General features: G+C 38.7%; 8 long non-coding RNA genes across 9 annotated transcripts; 4 read left to right on the forward strand and 4 right to left on the reverse strand.

Annotated features, from left to right (window-relative positions):
* Window positions 1–300: 300 nt before the first annotated feature.
* On the reverse strand, window positions 301–6,854 carry LOC127862498 (uncharacterized). The gene is made up of 2 exons (XR_008040653.1): window positions 5,431–6,854; window positions 301–806 (listed from the first exon to the last, which is right to left on the reverse strand). It is a non-coding gene; the product is annotated as an uncharacterized LOC127862498 (long non-coding RNA).
* LOC127862499 (uncharacterized) lies at window positions 1,794–8,851 on the forward strand. Its single transcript, XR_008040654.1, has 2 exons — window positions 1,794–2,418; window positions 8,451–8,851. It is a non-coding gene; the product is annotated as an uncharacterized LOC127862499 (long non-coding RNA).
* Window positions 8,487–11,744, reverse strand: LOC127862496 (uncharacterized). The gene is made up of 2 exons (XR_008040651.1): window positions 11,461–11,744; window positions 8,487–8,991 (listed from the first exon to the last, which is right to left on the reverse strand). It is a non-coding gene; the product is annotated as an uncharacterized LOC127862496 (long non-coding RNA).
* A 22-nt stretch (window positions 11,745–11,766) lies between these two features.
* Window positions 11,767–19,874, forward strand: LOC127862500 (uncharacterized). Its single transcript, XR_008040655.1, has 2 exons — window positions 11,767–11,988; window positions 19,710–19,874. It is a non-coding gene; the product is annotated as an uncharacterized LOC127862500 (long non-coding RNA).
* On the forward strand, window positions 13,190–19,611 carry LOC127862497 (uncharacterized). Its single transcript, XR_008040652.1, has 2 exons — window positions 13,190–13,333; window positions 19,360–19,611. It is a non-coding gene; the product is annotated as an uncharacterized LOC127862497 (long non-coding RNA).
* On the forward strand, window positions 13,393–17,703 carry LOC127862501 (uncharacterized). 2 transcript variants are annotated; one of them, XR_008040656.1, is made up of 2 exons: window positions 13,393–13,685; window positions 17,539–17,703. It is a non-coding gene; the product is annotated as an uncharacterized LOC127862501 (long non-coding RNA). The 2 variants fall into 2 exon arrangements; XR_008040657.1 differs by lacking the exon at window positions 17,539–17,703 and adding an exon at window positions 15,378–15,542.
* On the reverse strand, window positions 14,043–14,950 carry LOC127862494 (uncharacterized). Its single transcript, XR_008040649.1, has 2 exons — window positions 14,850–14,950; window positions 14,043–14,548 (listed from the first exon to the last, which is right to left on the reverse strand). It is a non-coding gene; the product is annotated as an uncharacterized LOC127862494 (long non-coding RNA).
* Window positions 16,205–19,351, reverse strand: LOC127862490 (uncharacterized). The gene is made up of 3 exons (XR_008040645.1): window positions 19,183–19,351; window positions 18,468–18,880; window positions 16,205–16,297 (listed from the first exon to the last, which is right to left on the reverse strand). It is a non-coding gene; the product is annotated as an uncharacterized LOC127862490 (long non-coding RNA).
* Window positions 19,875–20,966: the final 1,092 nt, after the last annotated feature.

Here is a 20,966-nt window from a genome sequence, read left to right on the forward strand (position 1 = left end):
TTGAGGCTGGCAACCACTAACATACAAAGAAATGCACAAATCAGGCCTTTTGCCCTGTGACTTACACATGTACCTTTAAACTGACACCTAAACTCTTCATTTCAGATACATTTTTAAAATCTTATGCACCAGGACCTGCATCATATGTACTAAGTAGCAAACCGACTGCATGTAACCCCCCAAATTCCACTTCCGTTTAGGATAATGTAACCTATAAGGGAACCCAACCCCTTCAAATTTGAATTAAAGGCACTTTTTCCATAGGTATAATCTGTTTTAAAAAAGATCACAAAGTTCCAGTACCATGACACACAGATTTATTCATTAAAGTTGACGTTGAAAGCGTCACGCGTAACAGCGTTTCGCGTCAAGAATTAAGGTAGAAAAGCCGACCTTGGTTACATCATACAGACAGCACTTAGACTCCATACAAGGCATCACTTTCGATTCTAATAGCATAGCAGATGTAACATATGACTTAATAAGTGAAAACAAATCATCAATGGCATTATATGTGCATCATAGCAGGTTTTGAACAAGATCCGAACAAACTTTTTATATATTTTTTGGCACATTTTAGGTAAAATCCATGTAGAAGCAGCATTTCTGATGTCATTTGACCCAACAAAAGGGCTTGCTTGCATGGGAAAACAACACACTTTACTTCCTGACGCAAAAAAAGTCATCGTCAGACATGAGCTTTAAGTTTTCTGTCACACCTGGACCTATGATTCCTCGGCTCGAGTTCCGTCTCGGACAGGCTCCGGAAAGTGTCAGTCTGGCCCGGGTGCTCAATTCCGTGTAATCTGAGAAAACAAAAAGTTGTTTAGTGCACATTTACCCATTACGGTGCTAACTTATGTAAGTGAGATACACTTAGAGTAAGCTTTCAATAGTCTGTGTGGCTTTATTTACTGTAAACGGATAAGTCACCATGCCGGCATCACATTGTCGGGCACACTGGCAAAGTTATCGCCACAAAATGTGGTTTCAGAGCTGCAGTAATTGTAAAAAACAACAATTTGCCTAATTTTGGTGACAAAAGTGTGCCATGATATCAAAGAAATCATTTTACAATAGATTTCATTGAAAATAACAGCGTACTAACCTGCAAAGACACCGATCCTCTCGACACGACTGGGCGAGTGTTGAGGGCCGTCTCCGAATCAGTCATACTGTGCAGTTTTTGATGGCCTGTCACTTCAGCCGGACTTGTAAACCAATTGGACAGCAGTTCAGGCAGAGCTATAGACTAATTCCGACACCACCTAAAAATGTACATTTAGGTTTACGTATAATATTGAGGTCACTTAAATACAGATTCCCTGCTGTTTTTCACGCACGGTCTATCACAACAACATCGTTCCAAGAAAGAAAGCATAATATTATTATCCTTTTTGTGTTTTCAGCTGAATACTTGATTTAACTTGAACTCAGCAAGATATCCAAACAGGAAAAATAAGGCAAAGTAGTGTTATTCTGAGTAGATCTGCCTGGCGGGATTGAAAGCGAAGGCAGATAGCAGTGTCGGTCCAAAATTGCTTGCATGGAAAAACAACACACATTACATTTTAAATAGTAAAAGGCTAAAAGTAAACAATAGCAATAAATACAGATGAAATAAAGACAGGAATTAGGTTCATTATTGAGATTGATGCAAATTAATGTCAAAATGTCACTGAAAAACAATACCGAGTGTTTACGTAGTCTTAGAATGTGTCTTCGGAACAGGTTTCGGAGTGATTTTCAAGCATTTACCCCCCTTAGGACCCCAAGTGCAAACAGCCCTTAATTGGGTCAAAATGACATCTGGTAGTTATGTTTTGCAATACAGAGAGTTTTTGATGGTAAATTGTCAACATTCTGGAAGACGACTAACTTGGTCGGAAGTTCTTAAAGGTTACACATGCCCAATTAATTTCCTTCTTTGTTATATATAGAATTCGCAATCTTTGATCTCAAATTTCACCATGACCGAGCGATAAGCCAATATATAACTATACATGACTGGAAAGGTGGTTTCATAAACTTACAAAAAAACTGCATTTGAAAAAATTCTATACGGTGTAACTCAAAATAATTACCTTAGAGCATATGAACCGGTTTTGACAGCTACCGGCACTGCCATTTGAAGGCAAAAACCATGCCCTACTATTGAGGCTGGCAACCACTAACATACAAAGAAATGCACAAATCAGGCCTTTTGCCCTGTGACTTACACATGTACCTTTAAACTGACACCTAAACTCTTCATTTCAGATACATTTTTAAAATCTTATGCACCAGGACCTGCATCATATGTACTAAGTAGCAAACCGACTGCATGTAACCCCCCAAATTCCACTTCCGTTTAGGATAATGTAACCTATAAGGGAACCCAACCCCTTCAAATTTGAATTAAAGGCACTTTTTCCATAGGTATAATCTGTTTTAAAAAAGATCACAAAGTTCCAGTACCATGACACATAGATTTATTCATTAAAGTTGACGTTGAAAGCGTCACGCGTAACAGCGTTTCGCGTCAAGAATTAAGGTAGAAAAGCCGACCTTGGTTACATCATACAGACAGCACTTAGACTCCATACAAGGCATCACTTTCGATTCTAATAGCATAGCAGATGTAACATATGACTTAATAAGTGAAAACAAATCATCAATGGCATTATATGTGCATCATAGCAGGTTTTGAACAAGATCCGAACAAACTTTTTATATATTTTTTGGCACATTTTAGGTAAAATCCATGTAGAAGCAGCATTTCTGATGTCATTTGACCCAACAAAAGGGCTTGCTTGCATGGGAAAACAACACACTTTACTTCCTGACGCAAAAAAAGTCATCGTCAGACATGAGCTTTAAGTTTTCTGTCACACCTGGACCTATGATTCCTCGGCTCGAGTTCCGTCTCGGACAGGCTCCGGAAAGTGTCAGTCTGGCCCGGGTGCTCAATTCCGTGTAATCTGAGAAAACAAAAAGTTGTTTAGTGCACATTTACCCATTACGGTGCTAACTTATGTAAGTGAGATACAATTAGAGTAAGCTTTCAATAGTCTGTGTGGCTTTATTTACTGTAAACGGATAAGTCACCATGCCGGCATCACATTGTCGGGCACACTGGCAAAGTTATCGCCACAAAATGTGGTTTCAGAGCTGCAGTAATTGTAAAAAACAACAATTTGCCTAATTTTGGTGACAAAAGTGTGCCATGATATCAAAGAAATCATTTTACAATAGATTTCATTGAAAAAAACAGCGTACTAACCTGCAAAGACACCGATCCTCTCGACACGACTGGGCGAGTGTTGAGGGCCGTCTCCGAATCAGTCATACTGTGCAGTTTTTGATGGCCTGTCACTTCAGCCGGACTTGTAAACCAATTGGACAGCAGTTCAGGCAGAGCTATAGACTAATTCCGACACCACCTAAAAATGTACATTTAGGTTTACGTATAATATTGAGGTCACTTAAATACAGATTCCCTGCTGTTTTTCACGCACGGTCTATCACAACAACATCGTTCCAAGAAAGAAAGCATAATATTATTATCCTTTTTGTGTTTTCAGCTGAATACTTGATTTAACTTGAACTCAGCAAGATATCCAAACAGGAAAAATAAGGCAAAGTAGTGTTATTCTGAGTAGATCTGCCTGGCGGGATTGAAAGCGAAGGCAGATAGCAGTGTCGGTCCAAAATTGCTTGCATGGAAAAACAACACACATTACATTTTAAATAGTAAAAGGCTAAAAGTAAACAATAGCAATAAATACAGATGAAATAAAGACAGGAATTAGGTTCATTATTGAGATTGATGCAAATTAATGTCAAAATGTCACTGAAAAACAATACCGAGTGTTTACGTAGTCTTAGAATGTGTCTTCGGAACAGGTTTCGGAGTGATTTTCAAGCATTTACCCCCCTTAGGACCCCAAGTGCAACAGCCCAATTGCAAACAGCCCTTAATTGGGTCAAAATGACATCTGGTAGTTATGTTTTGCAATACAGAGAGTTTTTGATGGTAAATTGTCAACATTCTGGAAGACGACTAACTTGGTCGGAAGTTCTTAAAGGTTACACATGCCCAATTAATTTCCTTCTTTGTTATATATAGAATTCGCAATCTTTGATCTCAAATTTCACCATGACCGAGCGATAAGCCAATATATAACTATACATGACTGGAAAGGTGGTTTCATAAACTTACAAAAAAACTGCATTTGAAAAAATTCTATACGGTGTAACTCAAAATAATTACCTTAGAGCATATGAACCGGTTTTGACAGCTACCGGCACTGCCATTTGAAGGCAAAAACCATGCCCTACTATTGAGGCTGGCAACCACTAACATACAAAGAAATGCACAAATCAGGCCTTTTGCCCTGTGACTTACACATGTACCTTTAAACTGACACCTAAACTCTTCATTTCAGATACATTTTTAAAATCTTATGCACCAGGACCTGCATCATATGTACTAAGTAGCAAACCGACTGCATGTAACCCCCCAAATTCCACTTCCGTTTAGGATAATGTAACCTATAAGGGAACCCAACCCCTTCAAATTTGAATTAAAGGCACTTTTTCCATAGGTATAATCTGTTTTAAAAAAGATCACAAAGTTCCAGTACCATGACACACAGATTTATTCATTAAAGTTGACGTTGAAAGCGTCACGCGTAACAGCGTTTCGCGTCAAGAATTAAGGTAGAAAAGCCGACCTTGGTTACATCATACAGACAGCACTTAGACTCCATACAAGGCATCACTTTCGATTCTAATAGCATAGCAGATGTAACATATGACTTAATAAGTGAAAACAAATCATCAATGGCATTATATGTGCATCATAGCAGGTTTTGAACAAGATCCGAACAAACTTTTTATATATTTTTTGGCACATTTTAGGTAAAATCCATGTAGAAGCAGCATTTCTGATGTCATTTGACCCAACAAAAGGGCTTGCTTGCATGGGAAAACAACACACTTTACTTCCTGACGCAAAAAAAGTCATCGTCAGACATGAGCTTTAAGTTTTCTGTCACACCTGGACCTATGATTCCTCGGCTCGAGTTCCGTCTCGGACAGGCTCCGGAAAGTGTCAGTCTGGCCCGGGTGCTCAATTCCGTGTAATCTGAGAAAACAAAAAGTTGTTTAGTGCACATTTACCCATTACGGTGCTAACTTATGTAAGTGAGATACAATTAGAGTAAGCTTTCAATAGTCTGTGTGGCTTTATTTACTGTAAACGGATAAGTCACCATGCCGGCATCACATTGTCGGGCACACTGGCAAAGTTATCGCCACAAAATGTGGTTTCAGAGCTGCAGTAATTGTAAAAAACAACAATTTGCCTAATTTTGGTGACAAAAGTGTGCCATGATATCAAAGAAATCATTTTACAATAGATTTCATTGAAAATAACAGCGTACTAACCTGCAAAGACACCGATCCTCTCGACACGACTGGGCGAGTGTTGAGGGCCGTCTCCGAATCAGTCATACTGTGCAGTTTTTGATGGCCTGTCACTTCAGCCGGACTTGTAAACCAATTGGACAGCAGTTCAGGCAGAGCTATAGACTAATTCCGACACCACCTAAAAATGTACATTTAGGTTTACGTATAATATTGAGGTCACTTAAATACAGATTCCCTGCTGTTTTTCACGCACGGTCTATCACAACAACATCGTTCCAAGAAAGAAAGCATAATATTATTATCCTTTTTGTGTTTTCAGCTGAATACTTGATTTAACTTGAACTCAGCAAGATATCCAAACAGGAAAAATAAGGCAAAGTAGTGTTATTCTGAGTAGATCTGCCTGGCGGGATTGAAAGCGAAGGCAGATAGCAGTGTCGGTCCAAAATTGCTTGCATGGAAAAACAACACACATTACATTTTAAATAGTAAAAGGCTAAAAGTAAACAATAGCAATAAATACAGATGAAATAAAGACAGGAATTAGGTTCATTATTGAGATTGATGCAAATTAATGTCAAAATGTCACTGAAAAACAATACCGAGTGTTTACGTAGTCTTAGAATGTGTCTTCGGAACAGGTTTCGGAGTGATTTTCAAGCATTTACCCCCCTTAGGACCCCAAGTGCAACAGCCCAATTGCAAACAGCCCTTAATTGGGTCAAAATGACATCTGGTAGTTATGTTTTGCAATACAGAGAGTTTTTGATGGTAAATTGTCAACATTCTGGAAGACGACTAACTTGGTCGGAAGTTCTTAAAGGTTACACATGCCCAATTAATTTCCTTCTTTGTTATATATAGAATTCGCAATCTTTGATCTCAAATTTCACCATGACCGAGCGATAAGCCAATATATAACTATACATGACTGGAAAGGTGGTTTCATAAACTTACAAAAAAACTGCATTTGAAAAAATTCTATACGGTGTAACTCAAAATAATTACCTTAGAGCATATGAACCGGTTTTGACAGCTACCGGCACTGCCATTTGAAGGCAAAAACCATGCCCTACTATTGAGGCTGGCAACCACTAACATACAAAGAAATGCACAAATCAGGCCTTTTGCCCTGTGACTTACACATGTACCTTTAAACTGACACCTAAACTCTTCATTTCAGATACATTTTTAAAATCTTATGCACCAGGACCTGCATCATATGTACTAAGTAGCAAACCGACTGCATGTAACCCCCCAAATTCCACTTCCGTTTAGGATAATGTAACCTATAAGGGAACCCAACCCCTTCAAATTTGAATTAAAGGCACTTTTTCCATAGGTATAATCTGTTTTAAAAAAGATCACAAAGTTCCAGTACCATGACACACAGATTTATTCATTAAAGTTGACGTTGAAAGCGTCACGCGTAACAGCGTTTCGCGTCAAGAATTAGGTAGAAAAGCCGACCTTGGTTACATCATACAGACAGCACTTAGACTCCATACAAGGCATCACTTTCGATTCTAATAGCATAGCAGATGTAACATATGACTTAATAAGTGAAAACAAATCATCAATGGCATTATATGTGCATCATAGCAGGTTTTGAACAAGATCCGAACAAACTTTTTATATATTTTTTGGCACATTTTAGGTAAAATCCATGTAGAAGCAGCATTTCTGATGTCATTTGACCCAACAAAAGGGCTTGCTTGCATGGGAAAACAACACACTTTACTTCCTGACGCAAAAAAAGTCATCGTCAGACATGAGCTTTAAGTTTTCTGTCACACCTGGACCTATGATTCCTCGGCTCGAGTTCCGTCTCGGACAGGCTCCGGAAAGTGTCAGTCTGGCCCGGGTGCTCAATTCCGTGTAATCTGAGAAAACAAAAAGTTGTTTAGTGCACATTTACCCATTACGGTGCTAACTTATGTAAGTGAGATACAATTAGAGTAAGCTTTCAATAGTCTGTGTGGCTTTATTTACTGTAAACGGATAAGTCACCATGCCGGCATCACATTGTCGGGCACACTGGCAAAGTTATCGCCACAAAATGTGGTTTCAGAGCTGCAGTAATTGTAAAAAACAACAATTTGCCTAATTTTGGTGACAAAAGTGTGCCATGATATCAAAGAAATCATTTTACAATAGATTTCATTGAAAATAACAGCGTACTAACCTGCAAAGACACCGATCCTCTCGACACGACTGGGCGAGTGTTGAGGGCCGTCTCCGAATCAGTCATACTGTGCAGTTTTTGATGGCCTGTCACTTCAGCCGGACTTGTAAACCAATTGGACAGCAGTTCAGGCAGAGCTATAGACTAATTCCGACACCACCTAAAAATGTACATTTAGGTTTACGTATAATATTGAGGTCACTTAAATACAGATTCCCTGCTGTTTTTCACGCACGGTCTATCACAACAACATCGTTCCAAGAAAGAAAGCATAATATTATTATCCTTTTTGTGTTTTCAGCTGAATACTTGATTTAACTTGAAACTCAGCAAGATATCCAAACAGGAAAAATAAGGCAAAGTAGTGTTATTCTGAGTAGATCTGCCTGGCGGGATTGAAAGCGAAGGCAGATAGCAGTGTCGGTCCAAAATTGCTTGCATGGAAAAACAACACACATTACATTTTAAATAGTAAAAGGCTAAAAGTAAACAATAGCAATAAATACAGATGAAATAAAGACAGGAATTAGGTTCATTATTGAGATTGATGCAAATTAATGTCAAAATGTCACTGAAAAACAATACCGAGTGTTTACGTAGTCTTAGAATGTGTCTTCGGAACAGGTTTCGGAGTGATTTTCAAGCATTTACCCCCCTTAGGACCCCAAGTGCAACAGCCCAATTGCAAACAGCCCTTAATTGGGTCAAAATGACATCTGGTAGTTATGTTTTGCAATACAGAGAGTTTTTGATGGTAAATTGTCAACATTCTGGAAGACGACTAACTTGGTCGGAAGTTCTTATAAGGGAACCCAACCCCTTCAAATTTGAATTAAAGGCACTTTTTCCATAGGTATAATCTGTTTTAAAAAAGATCACAAAGTTCCAGTACCATGACACACAGATTTATTCATTAAAGTTGACGTTGAAAGCGTCACGCGTAACAGCGTTTCGCGTCAAGAATTAAGGTAGAAAAGCCGACCTTGGTTACATCATACAGACAGCACTTAGACTCCATACAAGGCATCACTTTCGATTCTAATAGCATAGCAGATGTAACATATGACTTAATAAGTGAAAACAAATCATCAATGGCATTATATGTGCATCATAGCAGGTTTTGAACAAGATCCGAACAAACTTTTTATATATTTTTTGGCACATTTTAGGTAAAATCCATGTAGAAGCAGCATTTCTGATGTCATTTGACCCAACAAAAGGGCTTGCTTGCATGGGAAAACAACACACTTTACTTCCTGACGCAAAAAAGTCATCGTCAGACATGAGCTTTAAGTTTTCTGTCACACCTGGACCTATGATTCCTCGGCTCGAGTTCCGTCTCGGACAGGCTCCGGAAAGTGTCAGTCTGGCCCGGGTGCTCAATTCCGTGTAATCTGAGAAAACAAAAAGTTGTTTAGTGCACATTTACCCATTACGGTGCTAACTTATGTAAGTGAGATACAATTAGAGTAAGCTTTCAATAGTCTGTGTGGCTTTATTTACTGTAAACGGATAAGTCACCATGCCGGCATCACATTGGCGGGCACACTGGCAAAGTTATCGCCACAAAATGTGGTTTCAGAGCTGCAGTAATTGTAAAAAAACAACAATTTGCCTAATTTTGGTGACAAAACTGTGCCATGATATCAAAGAAATCATTTTACAATAGATTTCATTGAAAATAACAGCGTACTAACCTGCAAAGACACCGATCCTCTCGACACGACTGGGCGAGTGTTGAGGGCCGTCTCCGAATCAGTCATACTGTGCAGTTTTTGATGGCCTGTCACTTCAGCCGGACTTGTAAACCAATTGGACAGCAGTTCAGGCAGAGCTATAGACTAATTCCGACACCACCTAAAAATGTACATTTAGGTTTACGTATAATATTGAGGTCACTTAAATACAGATTCCCTGCTGTTTTTCACGCACGGTCTATCACAACAACATCGTTCCAAGAAAGAAAGCATAATATATTATCCTTTTTGTGTTTTCAGCTGAATACTTGATTTAACTTGAACTCAGCAAGATATCCAAACAGGAAAAATAAGGCAAAGTAGTGTTATTCTGAGTAGATCTGCCTGGCGGGATTGAAAGCGAAGGCAGATAGCAGTGTCGGTCCAAAATTGCTTGCATGGAAAAACAACACACATTACATTTTAAATAGTAAAAGGCTAAAAGTAAACAATAGCAATAAATACAGATGAAATAAAGACAGGAATTAGGTTCATTATTGAGATTGATGCAAATTAATGTCAAAATGTCACTGAAAAACAATACCGAGTGTTTACGTAGTCTTAGAATGTGTCTTCGGAACAGGTTTCGGAGTGATTTTCAAGCATTTACCCCCCTTAGGACCCCAAGTGCAACAGCCCAATTGCAAACAGCCCTTAATTGGGTCAAAATGACATCTGGTAGTTATGTTTTGCAATACAGAGAGTTTTTGATGGTAAATTGTCAACATTCTGGAAGACGACTAACTTGGTCGGAAGTTCTTAAAGGTTACACATGCCCAATTAATTTCCTTCTTTGTTATATATAGAATTCGCAATCTTTGATCTCAAATTTCACCATGACCGAGCGATAAGCCAATATATAACTATACATGACTGGAAAGGTGGTTTCATAAACTTACAAAAAAACTGCATTTGAAAAAATTCTATACGGTGTAACTCAAAATAATTACCTTAGAGCATATGAACCGGTTTTGACAGCTACCGGCACTGCCATTTGAAGGCAAAAACCATGCCCTACTATTGAGGCTGGCAACCACTAACATACAAAGAAATGCACAAATCAGGCCTTTTGCCCTGTGACTTACACATGTACCTTTAAACTGACACCTAAACTCTTCATTTCAGATACATTTTTAAAATCTTATGCACCAGGACCTGCATCATATGTACTAAGTAGCAAACCGACTGCATGTAACCCCCCAAATTCCACTTCCGTTTAGGATAATGTAACCTATAAGGGAACCCAACCCCTTCAAATTTGAATTAAAGGCACTTTTTCCATAGGTATAATCTGTTTTAAAAAAGATCACAAAGTTCCAGTACCATGACACACAGATTTATTCATTAAAGTTGACGTTGAAAGCGTCACGCGTAACAGCGTTTCGCGTCAAGAATTTAGGTAGAAAAGCCGACCTTGGTTACATCATACAGACAGCACTTAGACTCCATACAAGGCATCACTTTCGATTCTAATAGCATAGCAGATGTAACATATGACTTAATAAGTGAAAACAAATCATCAATGGCATTATATGTGCATCATAGCAGGTTTTGAACAAGATCCGAACAAACTTTTTATATATTTTTGGCACATTTTAGGTAAAATCCATGTAGAAGCAGCATTTCTGATGTCATTTGACCCAACAAAAGGGCTTGCTTGCATGGGAAAACAACACACTTTACTTCCTGACGCAAAAAAGTCATCGTCAGACATGAGCTTTAAGTTTTCTGTCACACCTGGACCTATGATTCCTCGGCTCGAGTTCCGTCTCGGACAGGCTCCGGAAAGTGTCAGTCCTGGCCCGGGTGCTCAATTCCGTGTAATCTGAGAAAACAAAAAGTTGTTTAGTGCACATTTACCCATTACGGTGCTAACTTATGTAAGTGAGATACAATTAGAGTAAGCTTTCAATAGTCTGTGTGGCTTTATTTACTGTAAACGGATAAGTCACCATGCCGGCATCACATTGTCGGGCACACTGGCAAAGTTATCGCCACAAAATGTGGTTTCAGAGCTGCAGTAATTGTAAAAAACAACAATTTGCCTAATTTTGGTGACAAAAGTGTGCCATGATATCAAAGAAATCATTTTACAATAGATTTCATTGAAAATAACAGCGTACTAACCTGCAAAGACACCGATCCTCTCGACACGACTGGGCGAGTGTTGAGGGCCGTCTCCGAATCAGTCATACTGTGCAGTTTTTGATGGCCTGTCACTTCAGCCGGACTTGTAAACCAATTGGACAGCAGTTCAGGCAGAGCTATAGACTAATTCCGACACCACCTAAAAATGTACATTTAGGTTTACGTATAATATTGAGGTCACTTAAATACAGATTCCCTGCTGTTTTTCACGCACGGTCTATCACAACAACATCGTTCCAAGAAAGAAAGCATAATATTATTATCCTTTTGTGTTTTCAGCTGAATACTTGATTTAACTTGAACTCAGCAAGATATCCAAACAGGAAAAATAAGGCAAAGTAGTGTTATTCTGAGTAGATCTGCCTGGCGGGATTGAAAGCGAAGGCAGATAGCAGTGTCGGTCCAAAATTGCTTGCATGGAAAAACAACACACATTACATTTTAAATAGTAAAAGGCTAAAAGTAAACAATAGCAATAAATACAGATGAAATAAAGACAGGAATTAGGTTCATTATTGAGATTGATGCAAATTAATGTCAAAATGTCACTGAAAAAACAATACCGAGTGTTTACGTAGTCTTAGAATGTGTCTTCGGAACAGGTTTCGGAGTGATTTTCAAGCATTTACCCCCCTTAGGACCCCAAGTGCAACAGCCCAATTGCAAACAGCCCTTAATTGGGTCAAAATGACATCTGGTAGTTATGTTTTGCAATACAGAGAGTTTTTGATGGTAAATTGTCAACATTCTGGAAGACGACTAACTTGGTCGGAAGTTCTTATAAGGGAACCCAACCCCTTCAAATTTGAATTAAAGGCACTTTTTCCATAGGTATAATCTGTTTTAAAAAAGATCACAAAGTTCCAGTACCATGGCACACAGATTTATTCATTAAAGTTGACGTTGAAAGCGTCACGCGTAACAGCGTTTCGCGTCAAGAATTAAGGTAGAAAAGCCGACCTTGGTTACATCATACAGACAGCACTTAGACTCCATACAAGGCATCACTTTCGATTCTAATAGCATAGCAGATGTAACATATGACTTAATAAGTGAAAACAAATCATCAATGGCATTATATGTGCATCATAGCAGGTTTTGAACAAGATCCGAACAAACTTTTTATATATTTTTTGGCACATTTTAGGTAAAATCCATGTAGAAGCAGCATTTCTGATGTCATTTGACCCAACAAAAGGGCTTGCTTGCATGGGAAAACAACACACTTTACTTCCTGACGCAAAAAAGTCATCGTCAGACATGAGCTTTAAGTTTTCTGTCACACCTGGACCTATGATTCCTCGGCTCGAGTTCCGTCTCGGACAGGCTCCGGAAAGTGTCAGTCTGGCCCGGGTGCTCAATTCCGTGTAATCTGAGAAAACAAAAAGTTGTTTAGTGCACATTTACCCATTACGGTGCTAACTTATGTAAGTGAGATACAATTAGAGTAAGCTTTCAATAGTCTGTGTGGCTTTATTTACTGTAAACGGATAAGTCACCATGCCGGCATCACATTGGCGGGCACACTGGCAAAGTTATCGCCACAAAATGTGGTTTCAGAGCTGCAGTAATTGTAAAAAACAACAATTTGCCTAATTTGGGTGACAAAAGTGTGCCATGATATCAAAGAAATCATTTTACAATAGATTTCATTGAAAATAACAGCGTACTAACCTGCAAAGACACCGATCCTCTCGACACGACTGGGCGAGTGTTGAGGGCCGTCTCCGAATCAGTCATACTGTGCAGTTTTTGATGGCCTGTCACTTCAGCCGGACTTGTAAACCAATTGGACAGCAGTTCAGGCAGAGCTATAGACTAATTCCGACACCACCTAAAAATGTACATTTAGGTTTACGTATAATATTGAGGTCACTTAAATACAGATTCCCTGCTGTTTTTTCACGCACGGTCTATCACAACAACATCGTTCCAAGAAAGAAAGCATAATATTATTATCCTTTTTGTGTTTTCAGCTGAATACTTGATTTAACTTGAACTCAGCAAGATATCCAAACAGGAAAAATAAGGCAAAGTAGTGTTATTCTGAGTAGATCTGCCTGGCGGGATTGAAAGCGAAGGCAGATAGCAGTGTCGGTCCAAAATTGCTTGCATGGAAAAACAACACACATTACATTTTAAATAGTAAAAGGCTAAAAGTAAACAATAGCAATAAATACAGATGAAATAAAGACAGGAATTAGGTTCATTATTGAGATTGATGCAAATTAATGTCAAAATGTCACTGAAAAAACAATACCGAGTGTTTACGTAGTCTTAGAATGTGTCTTCGGAACAGGTTTCGGAGTGATTTTCAAGCATTACCCCCCTTAGGACCCCAAGTGCAACAGCCCAATTGCAAACAGCCCTTAATTGGGTCAAAATGACATCTGGTAGTTATGTTTTGCAATACAGAGAGTTTTGATGGTAAATTGTCAACATTCTGGAAGACGACTAACTTGGTCGGAAGTTCTTATAAGGGAACCCAACCCCTTCAAATTTGAATTAAGGCACTTTTTCCATAGGTATAATCTGTTTTAAAAAAGATCACAAAGTTCCAGTACCATGACACACAGATTTATTCATTAAAGTTGACGTTGAAAGCGTCACGCGTAACAGCGTTTCGCGTCAAGAATTAAGGTAGAAAAGCCGACCTTGGTTACATCATACAGACAGCACTTAGACTCCATACAAGGCATCACTTTCGATTCTAATAGCATAGCAGATGTAACATATGACTTAATAAGTGAAAACAAATCATCAATGGCATTATATGTGCATCATAGCAGGTTTTGAACAAGATCCGAACAAACTTTTTATATATTTTTTGGCACATTTTAGGTAAAATCCATGTAGAAGCAGCATTTCTGATGTCATTTGACCCAACAAAAGGGCTTGCTTGCATGGGAAAACAACACACTTTACTTCCTGACGCAAAAAAAGTCATCGTCAGACATGAGCTTTAAGTTTTCTGTCACACCTGGACCTATGATTCCTCGGCTCGAGTTCCGTCTCGGACAGGCTCCGGAAAGTGTCAGTCTGGCCCGGGTGCTCAATTCCGTGTAATCTGAGAAAACAAAAAGTTGTTTAGTGCACATTTACCCATTACGGTGCTAACTTATGTAAGTGAGATACAATTAGAGTAAGCTTTCAATAGTCTGTGTGGCTTTATTTACTGTAAACGGATAAGTCACCATGCCGGCATCACATTGTCGGGCACACTGGCAAAGTTATCGCCACAAAATGTGGTTTCAGAGCTGCAGTAATTGTAAAAAACAACAATTTGCCTATTTTGGTGACAAAAGTGTGCCATGATATCAAAGAAATCATTTTACAATAGATTTCATTGAAAATAACAGCGTACTAACCTGCAAAGACACCGATCCTCTCGACACGACTGGGCGAGTGTTGAGGGCCGTCTCCGAATCAGTCATACTGTGCAGTTTTTGATGGCCTGTCACTTCAGCGGACTTGTAAACCAATTGGACAGCAGTTCAGGCAGAGCTATAGACTAATTCCGACACCACCTAAAAATGTACATTTAGGTTTACGTATAATATTGAGGTCACTTAAATACAGATTCCCTGCTGTTTTCACGCACGGTCTATCACAACAACATCGTTCCAAGAAAGAAAGCATAATATTATTATCCTTTTTGTGGTTTTCAGCTGAATACTTGATTTAACCTTGAACTCAGCAAGATATCCAAACAGGAAAAATAAGGCAAAGTAGTGTTATTCTGAGTAGATCTGCCTGGCGGGATTGAAAGCGAAGGCAGATAGCAGTGTCGGTCCAAAATTGCTTGCATGGAAAACAACACACATTACATTTTAAATAGTAAAAGGCTAAAAGTAAACAATAGCAATAAATACAGATGAAATAAAGACAGGAATTAGGTTCATTATTGAGATTGATGCAAATTAATGTCAAAATGTCACTGAAAAACAATACCGAGTGTTTACGTAGTCTTAGAATGTGTCTTCGGAACAGGTTTCGGAGTGATTTTCAAGCATTTACCCCCCTTAGGACCCCAAGTGCAACAGCCCAATTGCAAACAGCCCTTAATTGGGTCAAAATGACATCTGGTAGTTATGTTTTGCAATACAGAGAGTTTTGATGGTAAATTGTCAACATTCTGGAAGACGACTAACTTGGTCGGAAGTTCTTAAGGTTACACATGCCCAATTAATTTCCTTCTTTGTTATATATAGAATTCGCAATCTTTGATCTCAAATTTCACCATGACCGAGCGATAAGCCAATATATAACTATACATGACGGAAAGGTGGTTTCAAAACTTACAAAAAAACTGCATTTGAAAAAATTCTATACGGTGTAACTCAAAATAATTACCTTAGAGCATATGAACCGGTTTTGACAGCTACCGGCACTGCCATTTGAAGGCAAAACCATGCCCTACTATTGAGGCTGGCAACCACTAACATACAAAGAAATGCCACAATCAGGCCTTTTGCCCTGTGACTTACACATGTACCTTTAAACTGACACCTAAACTCTTCATTTCAGATACATTTTTAAAATCTTATGCACCAGGACCTGCATCATATGTACTAAGTAGCAAACCGACTGCATGTAACCCCCCAAATTCCACTTCCGTTTAGGATAATGTAACCTATAAGGGAACCCAACCCCTTCAAATTTGAATTAAAGGCAACTTTTTCCATAGGTATAATCTGTTTTAAAAAAGATCACAAAGTTCCAGTACCATGACACACAGATTTATTCATTAAAGTTGACGTTGAAAGCGTCACGCGTAACAGCGTTTCGCGTCAAGAATTAAGGTAGAAAAGCCGACCTTGGTTTACATCATACAGGACAGCACTTAGACTCCATACAAGGCATCACCTTTCGATTCTAATAGCATAGCAGATGTAACATATGACTTAATAAGTGAAAACAAATCATCAATGGCATTAGATGTGCATCATAGCAGGTGTTGAACAAGATCCGAACAAACTTTTTATATATTTTTGGCACATTTTAGGTAAAATCCATGTAGAAGCAGCATTTCTGATGTCATTTGACCCAACAAAAGGGCTTGCTTGCATGGGAAAACAACACACTTTACTTCCTGACGCAAAAAAGTCATCGTCAGACATGAGCTTTAAGTTTCTGTCACACCTGGACCTATGATTCCTCGGCTCGAGTTCCGTCTCGGACAGGCTCCGGAAAGTGTCAGTCTGGCCCGGGTGCTCAATTCCGTGTAATCTGAGAAAACAAAAAGTGGTTTAGTGCACATTTACCCATTACGGTGCTAACTTATGTAAGTGAGATACAATTAGAGTAGCTTTCAATAGTCTGTGTGGGCTTTATTTACTGTAAACGGATAAGTCACCATGCCGGCATCACATTGTCGGCACACTGCAAAGTTATCGCCACAAAATGTGGTTTCAGAGCTGCAGTAATTGTAAAAAACAACAATTTGCCTAATTTTGGTGACAAAAGTGTGCCATGATATCAAAGAAAATCATTTTACAATAGATTTCATTGAAAATAACAGCGTACTAACCTGCAAAGACACCGATCCTCTCGACACGACTGGGCGAGTGTTGAGGGCCGTCTCCGAATCAGTCATACTGTGCAGTTTTGATGGCCTGGCACTTCAGCCGGACTTGTAAACCAATTGGACAGCAGTTCAGGCAGAGCTATAGACTAATTCCGACACCACCTAAAAATGTACATTTAAGGTTTACGTATAATATTGAGGTCACTTAAATACAGATTCCCTGCTGTTTTTCACGCACGGTCTATCACAACAACATCGTTCCAAGAAAGAAAGCATAATATTATTATCCTTTTTGTGTTTCAGCTGAATACTTGATTTAACTTGAACTCAGCAAGATATCCAAACAGGAAAAATAAGGCAAAGTAGTGTTATTCTGAGTAGATCTGCCTGGCGGGATTGAAAGCGAAGGCAGATAGCAGTGTCGGTCCAAATTGCTTGCATGGAAAAACAACCAACATTACATTTTAAATAGTAAAAGGCTAAAAGTAAACAATAGCAATAAATACAGATGAAATAAAGACAGGAATTAGGTTCATTATTGAGATTGATGCAAATTAATGTCAAAATGTCACTGAAAAACAATACCGAGTGTTTACGTAGTCTTAGAATGTGTCTTCGGAACAGGTTTCGGAGTGATTTTCAAGCATTTACCCCCCTTAGGACCCCAAGTGCAACAGCCCAATTGCAAACAGCCCTTAATTGGGTCAAAATGACATCTGGTAGTTATGTTTTGCAATACAGAGAGTTTTTGATGGTAAATTGTCAACATTCTGGAAGACGACTAACTTGGTCGGAAGTTCTTAAAGGTTACACATGCCCAATTAATTTCCTTCTTTGTTATATATAGAATTCGCAATCTTTGATCTCAAATTTCACCATGACCGAGCGATAAGCCAATATATAACTATACATGACTGGAAAGGTGGTTTCATAAACTTACAAAAAAACTGCATTTGAAAAAATTCTCTATACGGTGGTAACTCAAAATAATTACCTTAGAGCATATGAACCGGTTTTGACAGCTACCGGCACTGCCACTTTGAAGGCAAAAACCATGCCCTACTATTGAGGCTGGCAACCACTACATACAAAGAAATGCACAAATCAGGCCTTTTTGCCCTGTGACTTACACATGTACCTTTAAACTGACACCTAAACTCTTCATTTCAGATACATTTTAAAATCTTATGCACCAGGACCCTGCATCATATGTACTAAGTAGCAAACCGACTGCATGTAACCCCCCCCAATTCCACTTCCGTTTAGGATATGTAACCTATAAGGGAACCCAACCCCTTCCAAATTTGAATTAAAGGCACTTTTTCCATAGGTATAATCTGTTTTAAAAAAGATCACAAAGTTCCAGTACCATGACACACAGATTTATTCATTAAGTTGACGTTGAAAGCGTCACGCGTAACAGCGTTTCGCGTCAAGAATTAAGGTAGCAAAAGCCGACCTTGGTTACATCATACAGACAGCACTTAGACTCCATACAAGGCATCACTTTCGATTCTAATAGCATAGCAGATGTAACATATGACTTAATAAGTGAAAACAAATCATCAATGGCATTATATGTGCATCATAGCAGGTTTTGAACAAGATCCGAACAAACTTTTTATATATTTTTTGGCACATTTTAGGTAAAATCCATGTAGAAGCAGCATTTCTGATGTCATTTGACCCAACAAAAGGGCTTGCTTGCATGGGAAAACAACACACTTTACTTCCTGACGCAAAAAAAGTCATCGTCAGACATGAGCTTTAAGTTTTCTGTCACACCTGGACCTATGATTCCTCGGCTCGAGTTCCGTCTCGGACAGGCTCCGGAAAGTGTCAGTCTGGCCCGGGTGCTCAATTCCGTGTAATCTGAGAAAACAAAAAGTTGTTTAGTGCACATTTACCCATTACGGTGCTAACTTATGTAAGTGAGATACAATTAGAGTAAGCTTTCAATAGTCTGTGTGGCTTTATTTACTGTAAACGGATAAGTCACCATGCCGGCATCACATTGTCGGGCACACTGGCAAAGTTATCGCCACAAAATGTGGTTTCAGAGCTGCAGTAATTGTAAAAAACAACAATTTGCCTAATTTTGGTGACAAAAGTGTGCCATGATATCAAAGAAATCATTTTACAATAGATTTCATTGAAAATAACAGCGTACTAACCTGCAAAGACACCGATCCTCTCGACACGACTGGGCGAGTGTTGAGGGCCGTCTCCGAATCAGTCATACTGTGCAGTTTTTGATGGCCTGTCACTTCAGCCGGACTTGTAAACCAATTGGACAGCAGTTCAGGCAGAGCTATAGACTAATTCCGACACCACCTAAAATGTACATTTAGGTTTACGTATAATATTGAGGTCACTTAAATACAGATTCCCTGCTGTTTTTCACGCACGGTCTATCACAACAACATCGTTCCAAGAAAGAAAGCATAATATTATTATCCTTTTTGTGTTTTCAGCTGAATACTTGATTTAACTTGAACTCAGCAAGATATCCAAACAGGAAAAATAAGGCAAAGTAGTGTTATTCTGAGTAGATCTGCCTGGCGGGATTGAAAGCGAAGGCAGATAGCAGTGTCGGTCCAAAATTGCTTGCATGGAAAAACAACACACATTACATTTTAATAGTAAAAGGCTAAAAGTAAACAATAGCAATAAATACAGATGAAATAAAGACAGGAATTAGGTTCATTATTGAGATTGATGCAAATTAATGTCAAAATGTCACTGAAAAACAATACCGAGTGTTTACGTAGTCTTAGAATGTGTCTTCGGAACAGGTTTCGGAGTGATTTTCAAGCATTTACCCCCCTTAGGACCCCAAGTGCAACAGCCCAATTGCAAACAGCCCTTAATTGGGTCAAAATGACATCTGGTAGTTATGTTTTGCAATACAGAGAGTTTTTGATGGTAAATTGTCAACATTCTGGAAGACGACTAACTTGGTCGGAAGTTCTTAAAGGTTACACATGCCCAATTAATTTCCTTCTTTGTTATATATAGAATTCGCAATCTTTGATCTCAAATTTCACCATGACCGAGCGATAAGCCAATATATAACTATACATGACTGGAAAGGTGGTTTCATAAACTTACAAAAAAACTGCATTTGAAAAAATTCTATACGGTGTAACTCAAAATAATTACCTTAGAGCATATGAACCGGTTTTGACAGCTACCGGCACTGCCATTTGAAGGCAAAAACCATGCCCTACTATTGAGGCTGGCAACCACTAACATACAAAGAAATGCACAAATCAGGCCTTTTGCCCTGTGACTTACACATGTACCTTTAAACTGACACCTAAACTCTTCATTTCAGATACATTTTTAAAATCTTATGCACCAGGACCTGCATCATATGTACTAAGTAGCAAACCGACTGCATGTAACCCCCCAAATTCCACTTCCGTTTAGGATAATGTAACCTATAAGGGAACCCAACCCTTCAAATTTGAATTAAAGGCACTTTTTCCATAGGTATAATCTGTTTTAAAAAAGATCACAAAGTTCCAGTACCATGACACACAGATTTATTCATTAAAGTTGACGTTGAAAGCGTCACGCGTAACAGCGTTTCGCGTCAAGAATTAAGGTAGAAAAGCCGACCTTGGTTACATCATACAGACAGCACTTAGACTCCATACAAGGCATCACTTTCGATTCTAATAGCATAGCAGATGTAACATATGACTTAATAAGTGAAAACAAATCATCAATGGCATTATATGTGCATCATAGCAGGTTTTGAACAAGATCCGAACAAACTTTTATATATTTTTTGGCACATTTTAGGTAAAATCCATGTAGAAGCAGCATTTCTGATGTCATTTGACCCAACAAAAGGGCTTGCTTGCATGGGAAACAACACACTTTACTTCCTGACGCAAAAAAAGTCATCGTCAGACATGAGCTTTAAGTTTTCTGTCACACCTCGGACAGG

The sequence above is a fragment of the Dreissena polymorpha genome, chromosome 16, assembly GCF_020536995.1.
Source record: "Dreissena polymorpha isolate Duluth1 chromosome 16, UMN_Dpol_1.0, whole genome shotgun sequence".
Lineage (NCBI taxonomy): Eukaryota > Metazoa > Mollusca > Bivalvia > Myida > Dreissenidae > Dreissena > Dreissena polymorpha.